The following is an 11,771-nucleotide window of genomic DNA, read 5'->3' as shown; positions in this document are numbered from 1 at the left end:
CTAAAATGGCATATGCCACTTTAGCCTTCAATCACAAATATAGTCGAATTTAAAAAGAAGTTACACCGTAGATAGCTAAGACACACACACACACATATAAAATAAAAAAAACAAACCCAGCGCCATCCAGTCGATCCCGACTCATAGCGACCCTACAGGACAGAGTAGAACTGCCCCACAGAGTTTCCAAGAAGCGCCTGGCAGATTCGAACTGCCGACCCTTTGGTTAGCAGCCGTAGCCCTTAACCACTATGCCACCAGGGTTTCCACACACATATATACGTGTATATATATATATACACACACATACACATATATATAGTGGTTAGGTGCTCAGGCTGCTAACCAAAAGGTCAGCAGTTCAAATCCGCCATCTGCTCCTTGGAAACCCTATGGGGCAGTTCTATTCTGCCCTATAGGGTTACGATGAGTGGAAACGACTCCATGGCAACGGGGTTGTTTTGTTTTATTTTGGGTTTATATATAACTCACACATCCCATTCCATGCGTGAGTATGCAGAGGGGGCACCAGAGATCACGAATGTTTAGAGCCCTCACACGCCTTAATGCGGCCCTGTCCAGGTTACTTTTGGCTTAAAGGAGGAGGCAATGAGAATAATTTCTACTAAAAGCCATCGCCATGGAGACAACGAAGTGAACTAGCCAAACTTCCCTGAGTCGAAGCAGAAAAAAGCAGGCTGGTGCGAGCTTGTGGAGACGGAGAGGGAATGCGGGCAGAGAGGGCGGGGGCTGTAATAATTCTTGTCGCCCTAAGACTCGCCAGTTGGTAACTGCTAGTATTCCAGACACTTCCTAATGCCAGACAAACACCGTGCCCGGGCCTGTCTGGGCGAGAGATCTAGTCACCGATAGCAGCCGCGCGTCTGAGGCCAGATCTCTCAGAGCCGTGGCTACGCTGCGAATCAAACACAACACTGTTCTCAGAAGCGAGGAAGAATGCAAAGGTCTGTTCAGCGTCACAACTTTTTTTTTTTTTTTTAAGGCACTCAAGTCGTTTTTAACAAGTTCCTACAAAACTTGGGCTTCCTGAGGTGAGGCTGCTTCGCACAGTGCGTGCACTGTACAAATCCAGGGAGGAGGGATCAGAAAGTCAGTCACAAAAAAAAGAAAGCCAGCCAGCCAGCCCGCCCCAGGCACTGCATGCCTGGAAATGATGTAAGGCGCAGCCACTCCCCTGTTAGCACTACAACCGACCATGTCCGGCCAGCCGCAACAGCTGCTCAAAATGTCAGCGCCGACCGGTCAAAAGACATCGCGACCGCCCAGCTGAAGGACTTTGCGCGCCACCTCTCGCGTCCACATTTTCTCCAAGCACTCTCAGGAACCTGGCAACAGATAACATGGCAACCTTTGGCTTATACAATAGCAAGTGGCATCATTTCAGAAAACAAATGGATTTTTCTTTCTTTTTTTTTTTTTCAGGCCAGCTGCCTCTCTGTCCCCACCCCCGCACCCATCCTCCGCCCTCCCCACCAAAAAGTCTGAGAAAACAAAGTATTGCTGCTGGCAATCCTACTCCTGAGGGCCCCCTGGTGGCCAAACTTGGATCATCACCGATGCACCTTGCTGCAACGTAAGTCAAAGCAAAGGGGCGGGCATCCTTTCTGGACTTGTCTCCCTCCAAAAATATAAGGAATGAAAGACAAGACTCAAAACGTCGTGCTTTTTAATTTATCACCTTAACAAAAATTTTACTGTACCTGCAGAGTGAAATATCTGGCATAGGGGTTGGGGATCACTATTGTTTTTCAGCAGCAGCTAGGGTAATATTTGTTGTTAAGGCTACATTGAAAAGCAAGAGCCCTGGTAATCATTTTCATCCAGTCTTCCTCTTCACATCTCAGTCAGTGAGAATTCATAGCCCAGTTGAGGATTCATAGCCCAGAAACTCAAGAGTCCTGCTGGGCGGGGCTTGTATTTTCCATTTTTATATGAATTTGTACTTTGTATCCTGAAAACTTCCACTCAGGCCAGAAGTATTTCCAGTTCTCCAGGATGGCTTCCAATCAGGAAGGATTTCCAGCCTGCAGGCCCAGCTCCCCGCAGAACAGGCCTTGAAGTTCCACCTCAACACTTTTATCTCTGTGTGGGGCAAACACCCATGAAAATGCCAAAGAGGTGTTTTTAACCATCCTTCCTTCTCTCGGGTGCTCCATCATACCCACTGTTTCTGCTTTGGAGGAGTGACTTCAGTGGTGAGCTGCCCAGTAGCTCCAGCCAGTGCCAGGGTATCTGTTCTTTCTCCCTCTGGAAAATGTTAACTGGGAAGTATGGAAGAGGTACAGATCAAAGGAACTCTTTCTTCAGAAAGTTCCATTAATTAACTAAATTAAAGGAAATTAAATGACGTTTGGGGGAAGGTCATTTTAGAAGGCCCAAGTCCAGGGCTGAGGGTTAAAACTTCTAATGTGGACTTTTAATGAAGCTTGGCAGCAAGTTAAATAATATTAGAAATTAAGGGTTACCATAAGTAAAACTAGTTGTTTCCTGAATTCGGTCATTTCAAAGGAGCGTCTTGAAAGTAGTCAGACATTTGGCTAGTGTTTGCCTAGACCGTTTAATATTAAAGATAAAAAAAAAAAAACCTAAGGCTCTGAGTAAGAATCATTTGACCAGCGGGTAACGTGAATCACCACTCATAGAAATAAGGCACAAATGGGGAAGTCAGGATGTTTACGAATTTGCAAGGCGGGGTGTTGCTTCCAGTTGGGAATGCAATCAGGATTTCACGGCTCTTTTTCCTGGCCTTTCCGACAGGTGCTCTGAGTCATCCATGTACACAGTGACTGCCCTGGCAGTTTCATCTGTTAGGGTTAAATTTCCATTTGTTCCATTACTTTATGAATTGAGTTCTACCACTGAATCAGATATTTCACTTCCTCTTGGACCAAGAGATTTTTTTCAACACATGTACTGAGTGTGTCTTTCAAAATGTGTCCCCACTGGGTCTGCAGATCTTCCTGGGTTGAATGGACCATTTATAGGAGGGAATGATTCAGGGCCCAAGGTCAGGGTTACAGAATTATATAAGGTTTCCTGTTTGGGCAGCTGGTCTACTAACACCTCAGGCTAGGGCAGACCAGTGCATGCACAGGGGCCCTGGGGTGCGGATGGTAGCAAGAGTGAGGAAGGAAATTCTTCAGCTTTCATTTCTTGTCAGATGTCACTTGTCAGCAATACTTTCTTATATTCTCTGTTACATGAGTTTTTTTTTTTTCTTTTCCTGATCAGACTGAGAGAAAGGAATTAAGGATATAAGAATCACAAGACTAGGTATTGTCTGTTTTATTCACAGATGTCACTGCAGTGCTGAGAACAGTGAATGGCAGTGCCTTGGTAAGTACTTGTTACATCAAGGAATTAACAGGGATGAGAAGACTTCCTGGAGAAAAAGAAGCAGGGCTAACCATCAGGAAAGGGAGGTTGCCAGGTGAGTACGATGAGTGCCTCAGCAAAGCCATTCTCTGGGACCTTGGATGTCACAGTATCATCTCTGATCACCAGTGCCCACTTCTGTTCAGTACTGGCCAGGTGCTGGCAAAATTATGATTGGTCATCTTGTGACATGGAGTTGGTAGGTCAACTCCCAACATAATTCCAGCTGAAACCAGTTGGACCCAAGGATTGTCCACCTAATTCCTTCCATTCTTTCTGCTTGGCTTTATCCAGAGGTGCTAGGCAAGAGGCTGGGTGAGGGGCCGTGATGGCTGATGCAGTTGCTTGTCTTCTTCTTACTTTGTTTTACTTTTAGTATTCTTTGACTTCTTATGCTGTCCTCTGTTTACACAGGATGTAAACCTTAGAAGGACATCTGAGGGCCAAGGAACTTTATTTGCCTCCTGGTCTTACTTAAAATAGGACCTTGGAGCCTGGAATATAAGGAGAAATCTGGAATGGAATCATCCTGCCCAACCTAACATGCAACGAGGACTCCCCTGCTATGTGGCTGTGTGGCTGGTAAACAAAGTAAAATCCAAGTATACTCAACCCTGAGGCTCTATGCAGCAGCTGATAGCTTCTAGATAGGAGCAGGGTGTCAGATCTTGGCAGTTCAGTGAGTGGAGTCCCTGTGGTGCAAACAGTTGATGTGCTTGGCTACTAACCAAAAGGTTGGTGGTTCAAATCCACCCAGAAGCACCTTGAAAGAAACATCTGGCAATCTGCTTTGAAAAAATCAGCCATTGAAAACCCTGTGGAGTACAGCTCTATTCTGACGCACAAGGGGTCACCATGAGTCAGAACTGACTCCACAACAACTGGTTTTTTGTTTTTGTTTGTGTGTGTGTGTGCGTGCGCTTGAGTGGCCTGTGTATAATACGAAGACAGGTCACATCTCATGAGTGTTCAGACTATGAAACCTCAGTCAGGATTTCTCAGTATCCTCTGCTCACTGGCTACCTCTCTGGGCAGATTTTGTACAAAAGCAGCCCACAGTTGCTAGCCTCTGGACAGAGGGACTTGGGATAAGGACTTGACCTGGAGCAGAAGCTTTTGCACAAGGCAAACACAGACCCCCAAAGCTGGGAAACAGGATGTGTGGGGAAGTCCAGAAAACAGAAAATGCATCCCCCATTCCTTCCTGTTGGCTTCGGCCAGATGAGAAATAATTACCTGGGTCTGCAGAGCAGGCATGGGGGAGGCCACCAGGGCCCTGACCTGTGTAGTTAATTATTTACCCTACTCTTTTCCTCCTTCCTCCCTGATACCTCCTTTTTCACAGAAAACTTCTCTGGGTTAGCCTGTGGAATACTGTTTAAGCCAGTCCACCTGACCCAGAAAGGGCACCAGCCTCTTCCAAAAACCAAATCTATTGCCGTGGAGTTGATTCCGACTGATAGTGACCTTTAAGGACAGAGTAGAACTGTCCCATAGGGTTTCCAAGGAGCAGCTGGTGGAAACACTGGCCGTTCCTATGCCATCCTCACAATTGTTCCTATGCTTGAGACCACTGTTGCAGCCAGCGTGTCAGTCCATCTCATTGAGGGTCTTTCTGTGTTTCGATGACCCTCTACTTTACCAAGCATAATGTCCTTCTCCAGGGACTGATTCCTCCTGACTACATGTCCAAGGAGCATTCTGATTGTACTTCTTCCAAGACAGATTTGTTTGTTCTTTTGGCAGTCCATGGTGTGTTCGGTATTCTTCACCAACACCACAATTCAAAGGCGTCAATTCTTCTTTGGACTTCCTTATTCATTTTTCAGCTTGCCCATGCATATGAGGCAGTTGACAACATCATGGCTTGGGTCAGGTGCACCTTAGTCCTCAAGGTGACATCTTTGCTTTTCAACACTTTAAAGAGGTCCTTTGCAGCAGATTTACCCAATGCAATGCGTCTTTTGATTTCTTGACTGCTGCCTCATGGGTGTTGATTGTGGATCCAAGTAAAATGAAATCGTTGACAACCTTAATCTTTTCTCCATTTACCATGATGTTGCTTATTGGTCAAGTTTTGAGGATTTTTGTTTTCTTTATGTTAAGGTGCAGTCCACTCCGAAGGCTGTGGTCTTTGATCTTTATCACTAAGTGCTTCAAGTCCTCTTCACTTTCTGCAAGCAAGGTTGTGTTATCTGCATATTGCAGGCTGTTAATGAGTTTTCCTTCACTCCTGATGCCCTGTTCTTCATAGAGTCCAGCGTCTCAGATTATTTGCTCAACATACAGATTGAATAGGTATGGTGAAAGGGTACAACCCTGACACACACTTTTTCTGACTTTTAAACTGTGCAGTATCCCCTTGTTCTGTTTGAACGACTGCCTTTTGATCCATGTACAGATTCCTTATGAGCACAAGTGTTCTGGAATTCCCATTCTCCACAATGTTATCCATAATTTGTTATGATTCGCACAATTTAATGCCTTAGTGTAGTCAATAAAACACAGGTAAACATCTTTCTGGTATTCTCTGCTTTTAGCCAAGATCCACCTGACATCAACAATATACCCCTGGTTCTGCATCCTCTTCTAAATCTGGCTTGAATTTCTGGCAGTGCCCTGTTGATATACTGCTACAGCCACTTTTGAATGATCTTCACCAAAATTTTACTTGCGTGTGATATTAATGATATTGTTTGATAATTTCTGCATTCAGTTGGATCACCTTTCTTGGAAATAAGCATAAATATGGATCTTTTCCAGTTGGTTGGCCAGGTAGCTGTCTTCCAAATTTCTTGGCATAGATGAGTGGGCACTTCCAGTGCTGCATTTGTTTGTTGAAACATCTCAATTGGTGCTCAACTGACCCTTTATGATAGTCTCATTACATTCTTACAACAACTTCTCAAAGAGGTGATGATGTCACTACTACAGATGGATCAACGCCCATGGAAGCAGCAGTCAAGAAATCAAATGATGTATTGCATTGGGAAAATTTGCTGCAAAAGATATCTTTAAAGTGTTGAAAAGCAAAGATGTCACTTTGAGAACTAAGGTGCACTTGACCCAAGTCATATTTTCAACCGCCTCATATGCATGGGAAAGCGGCACAATGAATAAGGAAGACCAAAGAAAAATTGATGCCTTTGTATTATGGTGTTGGCAAAGAATATTGAATATACCGCGGGCTGCCAGAAGAACGAAGAAGGCTGTCTTAGAAGAAATGCAGCCAGAGTGCTCCTTAGAAGCAAGGATGGTGAGACTTTGTCTTAGTTACTTTGGACAGGTTACCGGGAGGTATCAGTCCTTGGAAAAGGACATCATGCTTGGTAAGGTGAAGGGTCAGTAAAGAGGAGGAAGACCCTCGACAAGATGGACTGACACAGTGGCTGCAACAACTGGCTGAAACATAGCAATGATTGTGAAGATGGCACGGGACCAGGCGGTGTTTCATTCTGTTGTACAGAGTCGCTATGAATCGGCGCTGACTCAAAGGCACCTAACAACAAATACAGATGAAACTGAGGCTCAAGAGCTCAGGTTGCCCAGGTTCTCCCAACATTGGAGTCAGTATTGGACCTGGGCTGTATGCACGCTCTGCCTTCTCATTTATCTTTGAAAGGGCTTCGTTCCTTGTGATCCTCCTTTGAGCCCCTGTGAGAACAATGTCTGGGTCCTTAAGCCCTATTGTGAAACTTTTTGGGCCAGATATGTCTGCAATTCAGAACTTTTTGGATTGTAGAGTGTTAATTTGAAGGATACCCCTAGCAAGGTCTAGAGCAACACCCTTCCCTTAAGTACTTGACTGTGCCTGCAGGGAAAGGTAGAATCCTCATAGTGCAAATAGTTCTAAGATCAGGTTTTGGCTAATGGCTTTCAGAATTATGGATCCAGGAATGTTGCCCCACCTACACTGGCAGACGCCTTGGAGAGGTAGGAGGTCCCACCCTTGACTTCCTCCTGCAGAACCATCACAGATCGGGGAGCTGTTATCCCAGCCAGACTCACCAGTGAAGGGTGGGCTTATGGTTGGTGGCGGGCTTGGCATTGTTGGTATACATGGCCTCTGGAACACATATGCCAAGGTTACATTCCCCCTCCCTGAGGTTGATTGGCAGGCATTTGAGCCACTTTAGTACATTCTGGGATCATGGCAGATACTAGTGCAACTGCCTTAAGAACAAGGAAGTTGGTCTGCACCACATTTGAGTGTTGAGAGCCATTTGTATGAGGGGGATGCTTCCCGGATGCTTCCTGGAGGAGTGATTATGTGAAACTTTTGTATCTTTTAGTTTCGGTACAGCCAGATAAGATTTGTAAGCATGTGTACTATTTCCTTTGTGTTGTTGGAAAGGTGCTGCTACCAGCATGTGAAAATATCCAAGTAAGTGAGTTATTTTTAGGATGAAAACCGTTTGTGATGCGCTTTCTGGGCCATGGAACCAATATGTCCCACAAGCGTGATGTGCTTCATGGAACATGGTACTGATATAGCCCATTCTAAATCCAACTGATAATAATTACGTGCAGCAAGTGCAATGTTTATTGAGTATTTTCTGTGTATTTTTTTGAAAGTTGAGTACGTTATTTTATGGCTCAAGTGTAACCAGGAAGTGTGATGTACTTCCTGGGCCATGGGACCAATACGTCCTGCATGTGGGATGTGCTGTCCATTTTTTCGAATAATAAAAAAACTACCAACAATGATTCAGCATTCATTCCATTAGTGATAAAACACGGCATCACCAAAAAATTCCAAACAGGAAATAATTGTCCCATGAAAACCCACTGAAAAGACCAAACCCATCGCCATGGAGTCAATTCCGACTCACAGTGACCCTGTAGGACAGAGTGGAACTGCCCCATAAGGTTTCCAAGGAACAGTTGGCGGACTCAAACTGTCAACCTTTTGGTTAGCAGCCTGAGCTCTTAACCACTGTGCCACCAGGGCTCCTGACCCATGGAAGGGTTAAGGAAAAGAGGACTCCAAGATTAGATTGAATATACTTCTGACATCGTCTTTCCTTTGTGGAGTGACTTAGAGTTAGTGTGTTCTTTGGTTTATCACTCAGCATATGTTTCACATACTGTACTCAGAAACATCCTTTTTTTGGTTTTTATAGTCACAGGGATGCTACCAGTTGCTATCGAGTTGACATGGACTCTTGGCAACCCCATGTGTGTCAGGGTAGAGCTGTACTCCGTGGGGTTTAAATGGCTGATTTTTTTGGAAGTAGATCACCGGGCCTTTCTTCCAAGGCGCCTCTGGGTGGACTTGAACCTCCAACCTTTTGTTTTGCAGCCAAGTTCATTAACCGTTTGCACCACCACCCAGGGACTTCAATACGAGGGATAAGGGGGCTTTTAACTGCCCCTGTCCACACTGTGGAATGATGTCTATATAAATTACAGAATAGGGTAGTCTGAAGAAGTTGCGTGTGTGTGTGTGTGTGTGTGTGTGTGTGTGTCTTAAACTCATCTGTTTTCATCGTTCTCTTTCCAATCCTCACCTTTCCCATCCCCTATCCTCAGGCTAAGGAGCTCTGGTGGCACAATGGTTAAGCCCTTGGCTGCTAATCCAAAGGTTAGTGGTTTGAACCCACCAGCCACTCCAGAGGCGACCGATGTGGCAGTCTGCTTCCATAAAGATTACAGCCTTGGAAACCCTATGGGGCAGTTCTACTGTATCCTACAGATCGCTGATCTTACAGATTATTACTGAGTCGGAATCAACTTGACTGCACTGAGTTTTTTTGGTTTATCCTCATACTACAGGCAGGACTTCACAGACAGCAACATAAACAAAACCAATCTCCTTTACCTTCGGGCCTACCGTCATTTGTTACTGGAACACCTGAGAAGAGGGTGACTCCATGCTAAACCAGGCTGAGTGCCAGCTGATTTAATGCAGCTCAGGGGCCTTGTCTAAATGTTTATCGGCAGTGGCACTCTTCATTCATGAAAGCATGACCTAGTGCATATAGTTTGAAAATCATTTTCGGAAAAAGGCAGTATTTATACTACATTGCAAACCCAAGAGATAACTGAGATAATCCATGTAACATAGCTTGAATTAAGGAATAAAGTAATGTTGGGATATATTACATATATGTATATATATATACACTGCACACATAAGTAGTTCAAGGAGTAGAAATTTTAATGATCTAAAACAAACACTGTATTGCCTCCTGGTGTGGATTAAATTCTTATTTTCAAAAAGAACCATAGAAAGTAAAGGCAATAACATTTGACTTTATTTCTGTATTCATAGGTCAAAGATTTTATTAAGTATTGACTCTGAGAAAGTGACCATATAAAATTATATTGCATTTACCCTCCATGAAACACTCTCAATCTAACAAGCCAGAGGGTGTTAAAACACTCTCTGTGATGTAAGTTTGGGGTAGTGATTGAAATCTCATGCTCATGGTATGGAGTTGGCTCATGGTTGCAGTTTACATCGGTGCTAATTATGATTGTTATGTTTCTGCCTGTCCTCAGAATAGAACACAAAAGTAGTATGCTAACGTGCAGGAATGCAGAAAAGCTTGCAGAAACCTGAGCTCAACTGAGCTACTCTTTGGATGGAAATAAATTACCAATAAAGAGTTGGAAAATGGATCACAGGGGAAGGACAGCATTTTGATGGCTGCCGCTCAAAGGCTCAGCTCATTTGCAGTGCTGATAACCTTGTCAGGTCTCCAGATAAAGGCACTTCTTGTCACCCTTGGGCACCTGGCTGGGAGGCCATAAAACCGAGGCCTTATCTTCTAAGGGTGGAGTTCTTCAAACCTCAGCTAGCTCACAGTAACTGAGTAAACTGAAATTGCCTGTCATTTACAAAAAAAGGAGGCGGGAGGAAAAAAGGAAAAAGGCAGGAAATTGTGATTGTCTCTCTCAGATTTAAAAAAGGGAGCAAAACAGCAAGAAGTTTTCCGGGAGTGAGAAAAACAAGCCGGCTAGCCGTCCTGCAGCCGGGTTAACAAGACTGCTGACAGCTCAGGCCCACGTGACGGCCCAGAAAAGAGGCTCATGCTGATGAAAATCCCAGAAATCTTCTTAGGAGCCTTCCTTTCTAAATGTAAATGACTGAGTCATTGCTTTGCTAAGGAGGGAAGGAAGTTGAAATCACACCGACTGACTCATTCTTTGCTGTTAGCTCAGGCAGTTGGGTAAAAAATTTTAGCAAAAGCAGCAACAAATCTACTCTAAATACTAGCACAGTAAGGAAATTCCTCCCTTTCGGGATGAATGCCAGACACACAAAAGAGCTCCTGTTGACATCTCATTTACAATCTCCCCCAGGACACAGACAAGACCATTTCAGTAAACCCGGCTCAGAAACACCTATTGTTCAAAATGTTCGACTAGCAACAGGCTACCACCACTCCTTATTGTTTTGTAAAATAAAAGATTTAGAAAGAGAAGGATTGGGACCCTGGAAGCTATGAAAAGAAGAAGGAAAAAAGTTTCTTTGACTAGATGCTGTCAAGCTTGCATACAGAATAAAGTTAATGGTATTTCCACTTTTATCAGACATGCCAAAGAAATGCCTGTTAAGAAATTCCAGTACTAGTGATTGTGGATTCTAAATTGGACTCGAACTTTGGGTGTAACGAAGCTAACTCTTGCCAATGTGTCTTCTAAATGAAAAGCCAAGACTCTACTTAACAACATAACACATTCCCAGCCTTACAATAGCCTGTTCAGCAGTCACAGCAAAGGGCCAGGTGAGTCTCTGGCACCTGTTGTTTGTTTCCTGGGGATTTGTCGTTTGACTGCACTTCTTCCCAAGGAGAAATGGAGGGCACAGCAGGGTCCCCTCCGCTCCATTCATGGCTTTCTCCTCTCGACCAGCCCTCCTCCCCATCCACCCCACTTTGCTACCTCTTCGGTAAACCGTGAACACTTTCTGAAGTTATGTAATGCAGACCTTAGAAGGGTTTTCCTAAAGATCTGCTCCAAATGAAGGGCAGATTTGTGTCTCCAAGAACTGTGCATGTCTCAAATTCTCCTTGCCCTTACCCTCCAACAGGTCTTCCAACTAATGTTGCCCATCTGAGCAAACTACCTCCCTTTATCTATCCAATGTTCAAGCCAAAACTCTGGGCCTTGCCCTTAACTCGTTCGGTTTTTCTTTCCCATCTTTTAAATACCTCTGGAATCACCCCACTCCCTCCTATTCACATGTCTGCTTCCTTAGATCCAACTATTATTACCTCCTCCCTGGAGTATCACAGCAACTTCCTAACTCAGTTTCTCAAGCTGGAGCTTACGACTTAATGGGTTGGAAAATCAATTGAGGTGGGTCCTGTCGTTTCAGTTTTAAAAAAGGGAAATCGATTAAATTGAAAATATCAGTGCAGCTATGA

At 44.3% G+C, this 11,771-nt stretch overlaps 1 long non-coding RNA gene across 1 annotated transcript; it reads left to right on the top strand.

Annotated features, from left to right (window-relative positions):
• Nucleotides 1-335: 335 nt before the first annotated feature.
• Nucleotides 336-10,921, top strand: LOC135232871 (uncharacterized). The gene is made up of 2 exons (XR_010323485.1): nt 336-1,594; nt 3,317-10,921. It is a non-coding gene; the product is annotated as an uncharacterized LOC135232871 (long non-coding RNA).
• The last annotated feature ends 850 nt before the right edge of the window (nt 10,922-11,771 follow it).

Source organism: Loxodonta africana, chromosome 11 (assembly GCF_030014295.1).
Source record: "Loxodonta africana isolate mLoxAfr1 chromosome 11, mLoxAfr1.hap2, whole genome shotgun sequence".
NCBI classification, from domain to species: Eukaryota; Metazoa; Chordata; class Mammalia; order Proboscidea; family Elephantidae; genus Loxodonta; species Loxodonta africana.
Note: the sequence above shows the minus strand (reverse complement) of the source record. Positions and strands in the feature narration are given on the sequence as shown.